A 15282-nucleotide genomic window follows, 5' to 3' on the forward strand; every position below is an offset into this window, starting at 1 on the left:
TACACCTAATGGTAATGGTATTAAAAACAGGCTGAATATTTGGTATCAGCTCAACTGCTCTTCCTCTCCCCGATGATGTTGCTCCTCCGGTGGAAGTCGAGGCGCCATCTCCAGGTGCATTCCGTGCCAGGTCCCTGACACTCTCCCGGGCATAGTTTTGGGGGTGCCTTCTTTGGACATGCCTGATCATTGTGGAGTTCCAAAGCTGTATTTTTTCCTGGGGTCACCACGAGACAGAATAGTGTTGCGGTTCTTACATTCCACTTTAGGAGCATTCACCTTCTTCTCCCCTTCTGGAATGCTAAAAAACTTCCAGATGAAGTGCTGCTTCACTTTTGGCTGAGGAGGTTCTTCCTGGAGAAAGTGATAGGAGTCTCACTGCTGCTTGGTGGTCTTGCAGCCATTCTTTGCTAACAATTGAAGAGAAGAAAGGAATAGGTCTTGTTCTCTCCAAAGTGAAAGAGGTAGTGAAGGAAATGGGTGGGCTTTTCATTAGTTGTAAAAAAAACATAACAACCAATGAAAAGTGTTATTTTAAAGTCACATGACTTGACGCGCTTACGCTACGCGCTCCGGAGCGCTTACGCGGCACGTACGAGGCGCTTCCAGGGGCGCTTACGCGGCGCGCCTGAATGACTTTGTAGATTTTCGGAAATGCGTTTAAAGGTGAAATTAGGTTATTAAAAATGAAAGTTAGTACTTTTATGAGTATGCCACTGAATGTCTTGCATTATTATTTACTTTAAATACATAATTATATTTTTTTGCGCACGCGGGAATAGCGCTTTCGCTACGTGTACGGGTGCGTTTACCGGTGTGCGCACCCAGAGCGCTCCGAGGTAAAATGGTAAAAAATTTATTTTAGAAAAAAATAAAAAATAATATGTTTATAAAAAATATTATAATTAATAGTTATAATAAACCACTATTTAAAAAAAATAATAATTCACTTTAAAAATCGTAGGTTACAAACTCGGTATAGCAGGGATTTAGCTTTTAAAAAACCTTTGAAATTCACTGAAAAAAACATAGGTTTAACACTCGTTATAGTTAGGAATTAGCATTTAAAAAACTTTTGAAATTCACTGAAAAAACCATAGTTTTACCACTCGTTATAGTTAGGAATTAGCATTTAAAAAACCTTTGAAATTCACTAAAAAAACCATAGGTTTAACACCAGTTATAGTTAGCTGGATATTTTACTCATACAAAACCATTGAAATTCCCACGTTATAGTTAGTTGGACTCACTATAACTCGCGCGCCCGCAATCCACTGCTGATCATGTCACATATTACATCATTCATGACATGGTCAGTGACATCACTGATGACATCACTGATGACATCATTTATGTGATAATACGATGCACCTCCTCACACTCTAATCTAACTTTTGATATATCCAGTGTTAAATACAGACTACCATCCAGAAACCATTGACACACCAATACCAGTTACTACATACTCACTCACTGATTCCTAAGTCTACACACACATTCACTCATTCACCCAAACAATCACTCATAAATACAGTCACTCATCAATACAACACTATCATATGCACTCATACACTTATAGAGATACTCACACACTGCCACTCATCCATAGAGTTACTCACACACCTAGTCAGTCATGCAAAGAATCAATCACACTCCCATTTCCTCATCTATACAGTTATACACACATAACCTTACTTATTCAAACATGTACTAACACATACTTACTCTCTTTTACAATCACTGATACAAGTACACATTGATCTATACAGTAACTTACGCAATCACAGGCTCTCATGTATAGTCATTATTATATGCCAACTCTCACATGCACTGTGTTTTACATATGTACCTACTTGGACAGGTAGCACTGAGATTTCCATTCACTCACCAACACACCCATGCACACAGTCAACCGCCCATACAGCTGTTTCCACAGGCACTCTTGAACCCATACACCAAGTGAATCAACTGCTCACACATCTATACACAGAGTCACACACCTCCCAGCCACCCCCACACACACTCACCCTCATATACAAATACTTGGGCAACCAATCAATAACCCATATAGCCACTCATATAGCTACTAATCAACACATGCAGCAGCTTACACAACAAAAGACATAATGATGCACACATTCAGACAGTTTAGTCACTAACCTATGCATTCAGTAAGACACATTTAATCACTCACTCATACAGTCAGTCACGCACCTACTAAATCCTTCATCCACACACTCATACATACACTCATTCTTCAATATGTAAAACATATTTTAACTTTACAGAAACACACATTCACTGTATGATGTCATCAGTGATGTCACCGACCATGTCATGAATGATTTAATATGTGACATCATCAGCAGTGGATTGCGGGCGCGCATGTTATAGTGAGTCCAACTAACTATAACGTGGGAATTTGAATGGTTTTGTATGAGTAAAATGTCCAGCTAACTATAACTGGTGTTAAACCTATGGTTTTTTCAGTGAATATATATATATAGATATATATATATGTGTGTGTATATATATATATATATATATATATATATATATATATATATATATATATATATATATATATATATATATATATATATATATATATATATATATATATATACATATATATTCCAAAACAAAAGTTCACTTGCTTCGAGAACTTTTGCCCGAAACATGTATGGCGCACTTTTGAATATGGAAGGAGTAACGTGCATTCTGCTTACCTGCAATAAAGAATGGATATGCTTCCACTGTGTCCTGGCGTTCTCGAAGCAAGTGAACTTTTGTTTTGGACTATGAAGTGCGGCACTCCTCGTCGCGAGAACGCCCCCCCCCCTTACGTTGGTGGCCACGGACCCATCCAATTTGGCTTTGTGGAGTTGGAAGTCTTATTGCAGGCATGGTGATTAAGCAAAACGCTGCGGTTTATCCCCAGTTCAGCCCACTATGGGGAATGCACAATAATAATACAGAACCGGCTGCCATCACTTTGAATGAAAATTCCACCAAGGTAAAAGAACTCTATGGCCCAGAATGCAATGTCGTTAGAAGGGCGGAGAGAGTGTCTTGCAAAGTGCAGCTGTGGGCGTCTGTATTAAAGACCAGTGATCAAGGGCTTTTGCCCGAAACATGTATGGCGCACTTTTGAATATGGAAGGAGTAACGCGCATTCTGCTTATCTGCAATAAAGAATGGATATGCTTCCACTGTGTCCTGGAGTTCTCGAAGCAAGTGAACTTTTGTTTTGGACTATGAAGTGCGGCGCTCCTCGTCGCGAGAACGCCACCCCTTACGTTGGTGGCCATGGACCCACCCAATTTGGCTTCGTGGAGTTGGAAGTCTTATTGCAGGCATGGTGATTAAGCAAAACGCTGCGGTTTATCCCCAGTTGAGCCCACTATGGGGAATGCACAATAATAATACAGAACCGGCTGCCATCACTTTGAATGAAAATTCCACCAAGGTAAAAGAACTCTGTGGCCCAGAATGCACTGTCGTTAGAAGGGCGGAGAGAGTGTCTTGCAAAGTGCAGCTGTGGGCGTCTGTATTAAAGACCAGTGAACTAGGGCTTTTGCTCGAAACATGTATGGCGCACTTTTGCATATGGAAGGAGTAACGCACATTCTGCTTACCTGCAATAAAGAATGGATATGCTTCCACTGTGTCCTGGCGTTCGCAAAGCAAGTGAACTTTTGTTTTGGACTATGAAGTGCGGCGCTCCTCGTCGCGAGAACGCCCCCCCCTTACGTTGGTGGCCACGGACCCACCCAATTTGGCTTTGTGGAGTTGGAAGTCTTATTGCAGGCATGGTGATTAAGCAAAACGCTGCGGTTTATCCCCAGTTCAGCCCACTATGGGGAATGCTCAATAATAATACCGAACCGGCTGCCATCACTTTGAATGAAAATTCCACCAAGGTAAAAGAACTCTGTGGCCCAGAATGCACTGTCGTTAGAAGGGCGGAGAGAGTGTCTTGCAAAGTGCAGCTGTGGGCGTCTGTATTAAAGACCAGTGATCAAGGGCTTTTGCCCGAAACATGTATGGCGCACTTTTGAATATGGAAGGAGTAACGCACATTTTGCTTACCTGCAATAAAGAATGGATATGCTTCCACTGTGTCCTGGCGTTCTCGAAGCAAGTGAACTTTTGTAGTTGGAAGTCTTATTGCAGGCATGGTGATTAAGCAAAACGCTGCGGTTTATCCCCAGTTCAGCCCACTATGGGAAATGCACAATAATAATACAGAACCGGCTGCCATCACTTTGAATGAAAATTCCACCAAGGTAAAAGAACTCTGTGGCCCAGAATGCACTGTCGTTAGAAGGGCGGAGAGAGTGTCTTGCAAAGTGCAGCTGTGGGCGTCTGTATTAAAGGCCAGTGATCAAGGGCTTTTGCCCGAAACATGTATGGCGCACTTTTGAATATGGAAGGAGTAACGCGCATTCTGCTTACCTGCAATAAAGACTGGATATGCTTCCACTGTGTCCTGGCGTTCTCGAAGCAAGTGAACTTTTTTTTTGGACTATGAAGTGGGGCGCTCCTCGTCGCGAGAACGCCCCCCCCCTTACGTTGGTGGCCACGGACCCACCCAATTTGGCTTCGTGGAGTTGGAAGTCTGATTGCAGGCATGGTGATTCAGCAAAACGCTGCGGCTTATCCCCAGTTCAGCCCACTATGGGGAATGCACAATAATAATACAGAACCGGCTGCCATCACTTTGAATGAAAATTCCACCAAGGTAAAAGAACTCTGTGGCCCAGAATGCACTGTCGTTAGAAGGGCGGAGAGAGTGTCTTGCAAAATGCAGCTGTGGGCGTCTGTATTAAAGACCAGTGATCAAGGGCTTTTGCCCGAAACATGTATGGCGCACTTTTGAATATGGAAGGAGTAACGCGCATTCTGCTTACCTGCAATAAAGAATGGATATGCTTCCACTGTGTCCTGGCGTTCTCGAAGCAAGTGAACTTTTGTTTTGAATATATGTATATATATATATATATATATATATATATATATATGTCTGAAAGGCTCCCCTCCGTCGTTAAGGAAAACACAAAAGACTCGCACTCCAGGGTCCGTGTTGAAAATATTTATTGGCGACGCGTTTCGACCAAACGGTCTTCTTCGATTTATACATTCTCCAATTGAATTAATATATGGTTTAATACATTATTTGATACATTCTTTATTCAGTTTTCTAAACAATGCAACTAATATATCATGGCCACTCCGCCCATACTGTGAAGAAAAGTAAAAATTGCAGAATGGAAAAAGAAAAAAGAGGGAAGAATAGATCTTGTTAGTTTAGTGAGATCCTTAGCATTATAGATTCAAAATTAGACAACGTGAAAGAATTGGTAATAGATAAAGGATATACGGGCCAAATGAAAAATCAAAAAAGGAAAATGTTGAGTGTTAATGTTGTTGTTTCATTGCCTCTGAAGAACTCGAGTATTGGTGATTAGTATTGTTATATCCTTGCCTATAGAGTTTTTAATGAGATTACAATTTTAACGGTGCGTTACTGTTACAACGCAACTTTTACGTCGTAATGCTGTTACAACGCAGCTTTTACAACGCAGGTTCCATTACAACGGATGTCATTACAACGCAGGATATTACATAGCAGATGGTATTACAACGCATACCATTACATCGTAAGTATTGGTAAGTATTTAATTTTTTATTTTTTATTTTATTTTATTTAATTAATTTAATTAATATTAATTATTAATAAATATATTTATTTATGTTTTTTAATATTATAAATTAAATATATTAATTTAAGTAATTTTTAAAATAAGTATGAGTATAGGAGTATATGTTTTGGGGTACTGAGGTATATGTTTTGGGTTGTTTGGGTATTTTTAGGTTTTAGGGCAGGGTTTGGGTTTTGGGGTACAGGGGTGTTTTTAGGTTTCAGGGCAGGGGTTGGGTTTTGGGGTACAGGGGTGTTTTTAGGTTTCAGGGCAGGGTTTGGGTTTTGGGGTACAGGGGTATTTTTAGGTTTCAGGGCAGGGTTTGGGTTTTGGGGTACAGGGGTGTTTTTAGGTTTCAGGGCAGGGTTTGGGTTTTGGGGTACAGGGGTGTTTTTAGGTTTCAGGGCAGGGGTTGGGTTTTGGGGTACAGGGGTGTTTTTAGGTTTCAGGGCAGGGTTTGGGTTTTGGGGTACAGGGGTATTTTTAGGTTTCAGGGCAGGGTTTGGGTTTTGGGGTACAGGGGTGTTTTTAGGTTTCAGGGCAGGGTTTGGGTTTTGGGGTACAGGGGTGTTTTTGGGTTTCAGGGCAGGGTTTGGGTTTTGGGGTACAGGGGTATTTTTAGGTTTCAGGGCAGGGTTTGGGTTTTGGGGTACAGGGGTGTTTTTAGGTTTCAGGGCAGGGTTTGGGTTTTGGGGTACAGGGGTGTTTTTAGGTTTCAGGGCAGGGTTTGGGTTTTGGGGTACAGGGGTGTTTTTAGGTTTTAGGGCAGGGTTTGGGTTTTGGGGTACAGGGGTGTTTTTAGGTTTCAGGGCAGGGTTTGGGTTTTGGGGTACAGGGGTGTTTTTAGGTTTTAGGGCAGGGTTTGGGTTTTGGGGTACAGGGGTATTTTTAGGTTTTAGGGCTGGGTTTAGGTTTTGGGGTACAGGGGTATTTTTAGGTTTTAGGGCTGGGTTTGGGTTTTGGGGTTCAGGGGTATTTTTAGGGTTTATTTTTTTTAAAGTACGACTTTATTTAATTTAAAATATTTAATTATATTAAAATTAATTAAATTTATTAAATGAAAGTAATTACAATTTTAAGATTAATACAATTATATTTATTAAATTAAATTAATTAAATTTAAATAATTACTATTATTAAATTTATTAAATTAAATTAATAAAATTATATTAATTTAATTAAATTATATGAATTACATTTTTTAAATTATTTTAATTATATTAGTAAAATAAAATTAATAAAATTAACTTAATTTAATTTTTTTAAATAAATTATACTTACCTATACTTACGATGTAATGGTATGCGTTGTAATACCATCTGCTATGTAATATCCTGCGTTGTAATGACATCCGTTGTAATGGAACCTGCGTTGTAAAAGTTGCGATGTTACAGCATGCGTTGTAAAATAACGCGTTGTAACATCATAGATCCAATTTTAACATCTAGGGTATACTGTTGTGGGCAAGAGCTAAACCTTATTGATAGCGTAATGTGTGAATTGGTGGTGAAATGAATTAAACAACCTAATTTTGAATTAATTAATTGTTCTCACCTTAGATTTTAAATAGAAGATTAAAGTAATGTATGTCTTTCCGTTGAGGTGCTTGATCTATCTTTATGCGAAACCAGAGAACACCTAGAATTGGTCGCTTATGTCAAATATCATATGGAAAGGCTTTTTACAGCTAAGAAGTCAACAGATTACCTTACTTCAAACAATTATAAAGATGTGCGGCCATGGACAATCGACGATACTGCAGTGGGTGTTTCAAGGAAGGACAATGTATTCTCCTATGATGGTGACAAGTCTAAAACAAGAATAGATTCCTCCTTATATGGCATGTTCTGTTATTTAGTTGTAGTCAAATGCATGTACATTGTAATAATATGCCCAACAAAACCTACTGTATGAATGTCGTAAGCTACTGTTAATACTAACACACTTTGTCCTTAAGAGGGAATAGTTTGGACCATAATTAGCGCAGAGGCTGGATCAACAGACAGACAGTAGTGATTCTTAATAGGGTACTGCATAATGGCCCCAAAGATAGATGGATCTATCGAAAAAATAGCGTGAACATATCATAAGTAAACACAACTCTACATTACATGTGATAACTAGTTTAATTAGTTAAGACGAGGTGCTTACTTTTTATAGTTCACAAGGGCTCTTACATCATATATATTCTTTCTTTCCGCAAGGGAAATTATATCTATGGTACTTACTTTCTATCTTCATGGGACTCCTTCCCATATTGAAACTCTGGCCGCCCAAGAGGAGATCAGCCTTAAGTCCTTGGAGCATCCATGCTATCAACATAACATCAGGTTTGTTAAGTATTGTGACTTTATCTATGGCTATAGTTTTAAATGACCCAGCGAGATCTTTTATAATTTGGCACCCAATCGCTAGAAGTGTCTCTTACTAGGGGATCTATTTATACGGTCCGTGATTTGGTGCGCTTTTCCCCTTGATTAAAAATGGGTAATAGAGAGTGGACTTCCTACACAGCTAAGTGGCAAAATGTGTTAGGAATAGAAAACGGACCATATCCGCATACGTATATCGCCATCATTGATTGAGATATGCATGGGTTTACAACTGTATTGAAAATAGGAGACCATCATACTCTGTGTAGTGACAGAATGTGTGAAAAATAAAAAAAGAACTGCATATGCAAGCTGACGTCGCCATCTTTGTTTAGGGGATGCTCAATTTAGCTCTTAGACTGAAAGTTAAGGAATGGATGAAGGACTCTATACCCCGTTTAGTAGCAGGATGTATTGAAAATAGAGAAAAGACTGCTTGTACGGATATCCCCATCTTTGTTTGGAATTTGCACGATTTATTAACTAAGTTAGGATTAGAGAATGGAAAGACGACTCTGTGCATAACTTAATGGCACAGGGTATTAAGAATTAAAGAACAGGCTACATAGAAGGACGGACATGGCCATCTTTATTTGGGATTGCGCAATGTAAAATTCCAAGAGGTGAATAGTTATGTATATATATATATATAGTGAAAAGATAATACCATGAAGGTATGTAAGTGAGTTGAATGCAATAGTAGTGTATCAATCCCAATTACATTACTTAAAGTCTGAGCTTCGGTCATAAAGTGCTGATAGAAACAATAATACAATTAAAAAGCAAACTATAATATATCTATACAATACACTGAAGTTATTTATGTAAATTAAAAACAATAATAATGTATCTATCCCTATTACATTACTTAAAGTCTAAACATCAGGCACTAATTGCTGAGTTTATTTGTATAGTCTGAATAAACTAAAAGTGTATACATTTCAGCAACATGGCCACAAGTATGTAAGTAATGGCAATATAATGATGAAAAACGAATCAAACATGATCACCATAGTAAGTGGTGAGTATGAGCACACTTATGCTAACTTATACTTGCTCGCATTAACACACAGAAACTACAGAATGGCTTGTTGCCATGGCATATCTTGGTTTAGCCCATTGTTAAACATGTCTAATAAAAAAAAAACACTTCCCGTTTCTTTCTAATGGATTTAGAGCACTGGCCTTGCTTAGTTTGGATTTTTTCTACAATAAACCAACGAATGTCATCAGGTGTATGATTGTTTTCTGTAAAATGTAGTACCATGGGGGACGCTAGTTTGTTCCTTCGGATTGCTGACCTATGTTCCATCAATCTGACATTTAAAGTTTGTGAAGTTTCACCCACATATCCTTTTTTGCAAGGACAAATCAACAGATAAACTATATTTTTAGTCTTGCAATTAGTCATTTCAGTAGATCTGACCTTTTGACCATTAAAACGAGTCTATTGGGTTCCATTGCGAAGTTGCACACTTTACAACTCCTGTATTTTTAATTGCCTTGAACCGGTAAAAGGACCTCAATACTTCTCTGTACTGGCTCTTTTTTCATGGGCATGCGTGATCTGGGCATGCGTGATCTGACAATTAAATCTTTTAGATTTCTGTTTTCCGATAAGCAAAGAGAGGTTTCTGGATTTTATCTGTTTGTGATTTGTTAGTGTTAAGTAAATGCCAATTAGAGCATATGATATGACGAATCTTTTCACTCTAATAGGTTCAAGAGAAGAGATGCACACCTTGTCATCCTAGTTTAATCTTTTTTTTTTTTATCCTCATAACCACCATGTAGACATAATTCCAAAAGGAATTAACAGAGATCAGCTGTCTCAGTTTATCAAAAAACTGGAAGGGACACAAGCATAGTGGGGGGCAATCCATCCCTCAGCTGTCGTCTGTGTTCCAGAGAGGCACAGAATCCACCATTTACCCATCTACGGTAAACCTTGGTGTAAGTGACAGCCAAATCGGGCCGAACTAAGACCGGGTAGCGGCTGTACCAATGGTGCAAGCAACAGAGGCACCATAGGAGATCGATCATTGGACCCGAGGAAAAAAAAAAAGTTTAATCTTTTCTTAACCGTGTTTAGTTACAACAGCGTGCAATAACCTGCTTCGCGCTTCGTCTCGCTGCGCTGTGTCAAAATACCTTCCGCAAGGAACCCCATTTCCGATTCCATCAGGCTGCACTGCCACATTTATGAATTGAATTGAATGAATCAATGTTTTGTCTGCTTTTCTCTTGTTTGTTCGTCATTATTTAAACCATTTTTATCATTTTGCACCCGTTTTGTAATCAATTAATTTGACTCAATTTGTTCGTAGACAAAAATGTTTTCACAAAAGCTCAGGAGTCCAAAGTGGAATCATTAAACGCAATTCATAAATGTGGCAGTGCAGCCTGATGGAATCCGAAATGGGGTACCTTGCGGAAGGAATCTTTTCATTCAACATGGAATGCCAGGTCACAAAGACTAAATCAGAGTTTTGCTTTTTCTTATCATTTTGTAGGAGATGTTGCCTGTCATAAAATCTTGTTCGCTTATAAGACTCTCGTATGAGTCTATGTGGGGAACCCCTGGTTAGAAATGTTTCTTTCATGTCAATGGCTCTCAGATCGAAGTCTTCAGTTTTGGTGCAATTGCGCCTGAGGCGCAAAAACTGTCCAAAGGGTAGACTATTTTTTTGGGATGTAGGGTGAAAACTTTTGTAATGAAGTAAGGTATTTCGTGCTGTAGGTTTTGTATATAAAGCAACTACAAGTTGTCCACAGTCATGTTTAATTAAGATGTCTAAGAATTCAATCTTGGAATTACTGAAATTAGAAGTAAATTTCATATTGGGGTTGCAAAAATGTAGCCATAAGAGAAACTCCCCTAAGACATCTCCATTGTCATCCCATATGAAGACAATATCATCTGTAAACCGCATTCAATGCAGTGTTGATTTAAAGAATGGTGCGATTCCATTAAAGATGAATTGTTGCTCAAAATGGGTCATGTAAATATTCGCTATTGTAGGGGCGCAAGATGCGCCCATACTTACTCCTCTTACTTGTTTATATAATTCACCTTGAAACTCGAACATATTTTCCTCAAGGACGATGGTAAGACAATCAATAATAAAGGTCGAATTACAATCAATATTCATTGTTTGTATGAACCATTTTATTGCTAGGATTGCTCCTTCACTTGGTATATTGCTGTACAGACTTTCTATATCCAAGGTTACTAACCATTGTCTATCAGGGTTAAATGATGTTCCTTCCAGTAAGTTGATAATATGTCTGGTGGCCTGTACATATGCTGGGGTGCCCTGAATGTATGGACTCAAAATGGCATCCAGATATTTAGAAATTGGTTCTGTTACAGATACTATTGTTGTAATGATGTGTCTAAATGGGGATGTTTTTCATTCTTGTGAATTTTAGGAATGCCATACAAGCTTGCTAACCCCGGATCTTGAATATTCATATAAGTTAACTGTGGAGAAGTGTGGCTCAATGGTTAGAGCGGCAGACCCTGAAGCAGAGGTCTAGCCCGGGATAATTCTCACCTCGGTGCCTATTCCAATCATGGAGTCCCACTCTGCAACTCTGGGCAATAGCTTGCTTAATCTCCACAACGGCCCCCACAATGCTAAGGATGCCTGGCTTCCACCTTGGGGGTGCCCAGGAGTGGACGCCTCACAGGAAAAGCCAGGATGGGTTCCACAGCGGTATTGTACAAGCGCCTTGAGACCCTTGCGGGTGAGTAGTGCCCTATACCAGTATCAATTTACAATTTACAACTCTTTGTCGCAGATATGTCCATCTCTTAAAGCCTTACTAGTTAGTTTTTGTATTTTATTTTTGTTCCTATTCGTTCAGTTCCTCATTATTTTGATGTAGAATCTTTCATCACTTAACATTTCCTCTATTTTAGTTATGTAGGTTGAAGTATCTAATATAGCTATTCCTCCACCTTTATCAGAACATTTAATTGTGATTTCGGGAGAGTGTTTTAAATCCTTTATGTGCTCATCAGTTGTAATATTAAATGGTGTTTTAGGCACAAAATTCATTGCATTTTCTAACTTATTATATACCACCTGCTCGAATATTTGGATCTCCGGTGGCACCTGATCTTCTGTAGGCTAAAGGTGGATTTAAGGGCTAGGCCCGATTTATTAATGTCTGTGGTATTACTAGCTACGTTTGTGATAAAGGATTTTAGACACATTTTGCGAAAAAACAATATTAATTTGCTAAACAGCTCAAATTTATTGAGTCCTGAGTGTGGTACATACGTTAAAACCTTTGGATAGAAGGGAATAGGTGGATTTGTTTACAGGGGCAGTGCTAAGGTTGAAAATAGGAATTTATTTTAATCCCTCCGGTACCTGGTTTCTAGATATTGATTCTGGTTTATAGGTTGATGTCCCCGGAATTGGGTTTGATATTGTGGACGTGATTGATATTGTGGTTGCCAATTCCCTGTCCTCTGATTGCGCCTCCCTAAAAAAGGTTGATATCCTTGATTGTATTGTGATGTATACCCTTTACCTCTATTCTTATTCGTTCTTTCATTGTCGGAGTCTGATGTATCTGAAAAAGTGGTCACTTTTCTATTATAGGGTCGGTATGATTGTTGATAGGATTGTTGATCTTGCACGTCTGACTGTGTGTAATAGCTGTCTGACAAATAAGGATATGTATTCTCCTTGCTGAAGAACCTTATATCTTTTTTAAGTTTCTCAGTTTTTCACTTCATTAAGTAATCTGTATATGAATTCATTTCTGAATCTAATTCTTCAAGCTTTTTCTTAGCCTCATCCATAGCTAATGAGCTTTTGATTTTATTCTCCAATTTTAGAATTTCACTCCATAGTTGATGTAGCATTTCCTTCGCTGTTTCTGCTATCAGCATCATCAGATCGCTTGAACATCTGTTCTCTATCATTGACCACTTTACTAAAAGCTATTTCAATTGTACAAATAAACAGGGAATATTTTTTACTCTTAACCCTTGTGGAATAATGCAGGCCGGTAAATATTCAAGCATGAATTGCACATGTAGTTCAATTCTTTTCATCTGTTTCTTGAGTGACATTAATTTATTAAGGTCCTCATTTTTGTTAGAGTTGGTTGCTGCTCTATTGTCAAAGTTCACAGATGCTCCCACCATAGATGCAAAACCATCATCAGTAAAGCCAAAAGTTGGAAGGGTGGCCATAATTAGTGCTAAAGGTAGTGCTGCCTTTATATATGCAAAACATATTTTTTGTTATTGTGCAAAAATTATATAATTAATATTGATGATCTGAAAATACCTTATATACATTAGAAATATATATAGCAAAAGAACAAAAATTATATACAATGTAAAAAATATAGGGCCAAAAAGAATATGTGAATAAGGACAGGGAGGAGAAGCAAAGATGAATATATAAACCACTGGTGATTCAGTCTAGAGGTATACAGAGAATATATTTAAAGTTAAGAATGCCGTCGTTGTTTATAGATGATATTGTCTTCATATGGGATGACAATGATGATGTCCTAGGGGAGTTTCTCTTATGGCTAAATCTTTTGCGACTCCAGTATGAAATGTACTTCTAATTTCAGTAATACTAAGATTGAATTCTTAGACATCGTAATTAAACATGACTGTGGACAGCTTGTAGTTGATTTATATACAAAACCTACAGCACAAACTATCTTACTTCATTACAAAAGTTTTCACCCTACATCCCCAAAAATAATTGTATACCCTTTGGACAGTTTTGGCACCTCAGGCGCAATTGTACCAAAACTGAAGACTTCGATCTGAGAGCCATTGATAGGAAAGAAAGATTTCTAACCAGGGGTTACCAACATAGACTCATACGAGAGTCTTATAAGTGAGCAAGATTTTATGACAGGCAACATCTCCTACAAAGTGATAATAAAAAGCAAAACTCTGAATTAGTCTTTGTGACCCGGCATTCCATGTTGAATGAAAAGGTTCGTCAGATCATATGCTCTAATTGGCATTTACTTAACACCAACAAATCACAAACAGATAAAATCCAGAAACCTCTCTTTGCTTATCGGTAAAACAGAAATCTGAAATATTTACTTGTCAGATCACTCATTCCCATGAAAAAAGAGCCAGTATAGAGAAGTATTGAGGGCCTTTTACAGGATCAAGGCAAAGAAATGCGGGAGTTGTAAAGTGTGCCCCCTCGCAATGGAAACCAATAAACTAGTTTTTTTTGTTTAAATTTCTTTTATTGAATTTCAAAATCAAGTAAAACAAGCCAGTAGGTGCCGAACATTCATTGGATAGCAATCTGGCATTGAATTGTCATTGCTGGCTGTGAAATACAATAAAAACAAAGAAACTCCCTCCCCCTCCCCCTTCCCCCCTCGGTAATTGCAATTCAGGTATAGTGGGTCGCATGTGTGAATCAGTGTTGGGCGGCGTCATTATGGGCCCTTAAGTGATGGTGGTGTGCGGGTCTGATGTGCGTGGCGGGTCTGCTAGACGAAGGAGTCCAACATATTTAGGGCAGGTAAGCTCTGTGAACTCAGAGGTGAGCAGCGTGAGGAACTGCCTCCATAGGTTATGGAAGGGAGCGTCAGGATGGGCCAGGGTGAGTGAGATTTTCTCCATCCTCAGGATCCCCCTCTAAACTAGTTTTAATGGTCAAACGGTCATATCTACTGGAATGACTAATTGCAAGACTAAAAATATAGCTTATCTGTTGATTTGTCCTTGCAATAAAGGATATGTGAGTGAAACTTCACAAACTTTAAATGTCAGATTGACGGAACACAGGTCAGCAATCCGAGCGAAAAAACTAGAGTCCCCCATGGTACTGCATTTTACAGAAAACAATCAGACAGCTGATGACATTCGTTGGTTCATTGTAGAAAAAATCCAAATTAAGCAAGGCCAGTGCTCTGAATCCATTAGAAAGAAACAGGAAGTTTGGGGGATTTTCTAATTAGACTTGTTTAACAATGGGCTAAACCAAGATATGCCATGGGAACAGGCCATTCTGTAGTTTCTGTGTGTTAATGCGAGCAATTACAAGTTAGCATAAGTGTCCTCATGCTCACCACTTCCTATGGTGATCATGTTCGATTAGTTTTTCATCATTATATTGCCACTAATTACGTACTTGTGGCCTTGCTGCTGACATTTATACACTCTTAGTTTATACAAATAAACTCAGCAT

This window comes from Lissotriton vulgaris, chromosome 9 (genome assembly GCF_964263255.1).
Source record: "Lissotriton vulgaris chromosome 9, aLisVul1.2, whole genome shotgun sequence".
Classification (NCBI taxonomy): Eukaryota; Metazoa; Chordata; class Amphibia; order Caudata; family Salamandridae; genus Lissotriton; species Lissotriton vulgaris.